This window comes from Coptis chinensis, chromosome 3 (genome assembly GCF_015680905.1).
Source record: "Coptis chinensis isolate HL-2020 chromosome 3, ASM1568090v1, whole genome shotgun sequence".
In the NCBI taxonomy this organism is placed as follows: domain Eukaryota; kingdom Viridiplantae; phylum Streptophyta; class Magnoliopsida; order Ranunculales; family Ranunculaceae; genus Coptis; species Coptis chinensis.
This window is the reverse complement of record NC_141458.1, coordinates 33,991,335-33,994,227: the sequence shown is the minus strand read 5'-3', so window position 1 is coordinate 33,994,227 and position 2,893 is coordinate 33,991,335. Positions and strand designations below refer to the sequence as shown.

At 42.1% G+C, this 2,893-nt stretch overlaps 1 non-coding gene across 1 annotated transcript; it reads right to left on the bottom strand.

Annotated features, from left to right (window-relative positions):
* Positions 1–1,358: 1,358 nt before the first annotated feature.
* Positions 1,359–1,462, bottom strand: LOC147509267 (small nucleolar RNA R71). The gene has a single exon (XR_015219645.1). It is a non-coding gene; the product is annotated as a small nucleolar RNA R71 (small nucleolar RNA).
* Between the last annotated feature and the right edge of the window lie 1,431 nt (positions 1,463–2,893).

Genomic DNA, 2,893 nt, shown 5'->3' with positions numbered 1-2,893 from the left:
GTTAACCAAGACGCCGCCTTATTGGCTAAGGTGAAGGGAAATACCCTCAGTTTAATTTGTTCAGCACCTACCGTAGGATGGTGGAATGTAGTAAGGACTTGGTCAATCCTACGCATGTGTTGATAAGGTTTTTCATGGTCTAACCCACGAAAAACGTTGTGCTTCCATCTCATTCATTATTACTGTATACTGGGCCTGGCGCCACTGCTGTCTTAGTTGTCTTTAGCATTGTTTTCTTTAGAATTGTTAATTTTCCAAAGTCCAATAACCCACCCACCCTTGTTTGATTCTCACTGTGGTTGTCTGTTTCAGCACTAAAATTTTCCCCGAAAAATTACTCAGAGCGTGACCCGCGCCCTAGGAAAGCCAAATTGGAGCGCACCCTGCGCCTAAACGCCTAGAATTCCATCTTTTTTGGTGGCGCGACTGCGCCCTGCCAAAGGCAAAACACGGCGCACCCGCCCCCCACGCTGAATTCCACTTTTTGCCTGAGTGTGACCTGCGCCCTACCAAGGCTAACTTGGAGCGCGACCTGCGCCCTGCGCTGGAACTCCGAAGCTTAACCCGAAGCTAATCTGCTTGACCTAAAGGCCTATCTTGAAGCGACCGCGCCCTCTGCTGAAACTGCCCGATTTCCACAGGTTTGATTCAAACTTCCATTTCTTCAAGATTTTCAGTGTTCTAACTTGTTATATACACTGAGCACGCGTAAACAAGACGCTATTCATAAGCAAAGCAAGGAGGCTTTCAGGTACTCTTTTCTTCCACACCTCGCATCTTCTGTTAGAGGTTCATACTAGCATATCAAGATTGTTTGGAGTGTTGTTGTGTTTCATTAAGATTGGTCTTAGCCTTGCATGAGATTAAGGTCAGGCCGAAGAAAAATGCCTAACGTAATTAATCGACAACGGCAACAAACACGTCTTACTAGTATACCATCGACTACACCTCTAACTAATATACCACACACACCACCTGAAGTAATGGCTGGAGAAAGAGAGTCTCCTCTCTCTGACTTTTACAAAGCCTTGAACGATAGCCCTACATCTTGCATCGTTCTATCAGACCCAGTGGGGGATTTCCGAATTCCCCCGAATATATTTAATTTGTTACCCATTTTTCATGGGTTAGACCATGAAAAGCCTTATCAGCACATGCGTAGGATTGACCAAGTCCTTACTACATTCCACCATCCTACGGTTGGTGCTAAACAAATTAAACTAAGGGTATTTCCCTTCACTTTAGCCGGTAAGGCGGCATCTTGGTTAACTGCCCAAGCGCCTAATTCTGTGGACTCGTGGGCTAAACTTGTTCAACTATTCATGAAACATTTTTACCCCCCACTGAAGACCGATGAAATGCTTTCTAAGATTTATTTCTTTTGACAGAATCCTCATGAATCATTTTCAGAGGCTTGGAATTGTTTCACCGATCTACTTATAGAGTGTCCACATCATAACCTCACGAAAGACACGTTAGTTCTTGCCTTTTTCAAGGGACTTCTACACCACAATAAAGAAGTCCTTGACATAATGAATGGGGGTAGTTTCTTAAGTAAATGAGCCTCAGAGGCTTATAAATTTTTAGAAGATCAAACTAAGCGTAATAATAACTAGGGGGGGTAGTGATGATATCTCCCGCTCCGCTAGTTCTTCTACAACAGTTAAAGCCGCCGGTATGTTTGAGATGAAATCCGGTCCGGAGCTGAAAAATTTAATCGAATCTCTAACTAAAAAGGTAGAGGCTATTTCTGTTCAACAAACGCCGATCCCCATCATGAATGTCAATAGATTTTACAAGCCATCCAACTTTCCTTACAGCAGTTAGCTCAAGAGAAAGTGCAACCCAAAGGGGTGTTTCCTGGACAAGCTATAGCTAATCCTAAAATAGCAAACACAGCCTTTGAGGTAAATGGTAATACTAGTACGGAAAATGAAAACGTAGGTGAGCTAAATGGCATCTCCACTCTCCGTTCTGGGAGAGTAGTTGATAACAAAGTAACTATGCCTATAGTTACCCCACCAGTTGTCCTTACATCGGAGATTGTACTAGATACCATAATAGAAACTGAAGAGCCTACCCCTGTAGAGGTACCAGTTAAACCACAACCTAAGAAACAGAAAGCAAAGGTTAGACATCCAGTTGATCCATACGCTAAATATAGGGAGAAACCACCGTTTCCCCAGAAATTAGCTATGTTAAACAGGGATACAAACTTCGACGAGGTTAGGGAAGTTTTTAAAAATCTAACCATAAACTTACCTTTTCTGGATGCAATTAAAAAATTACCTCGCCATGCTAAGTTTCTCAAAGAGTTGTGCACTAAAAGGCGTAAGACAAATATTCCTAAAGACGCCTTTTTAACTGAACAATTTCCAACTTTAACGGAACACAATGGAATCGTTAAGTACAAGGACCCTAGTCGTCCCATCTCATACAACAATGCACCTTAGGAGATTCCTACCACGACGATTAGCGGATCGATCAATTAAGCTTTACTAGAAATGTGGGTTAAGGAAAGTGTTAACTTATTCTCCCATATTATCTATACAAACAAGTAGGTCTTTTACAAGAGATGCAACCTACTAAAATGGCGTTCCCATATTATTACAAACAAATAGCTACAAGAGGATCGATCAATTAAGTACCCTAAGGGTGTGGTTGAAAATGTGCTTGTTAAGGTCCAGGATTTCTACTATCCTGCTAATTTTGTTATTCTCGATACAGAAGTTGCTAACGACTCTGTTCCGATCATTTTAGGGGGTCCTTTCTTGGCAACTACCAACGCACTTATAAACTGCCGCGATGGTTCGATGTCCTTGTCTTTTGGCCATCTTTCCGTTGCAGTTAACGTTTTTAAGACGATCAAACAGTTGCATTATACAAAAATTGA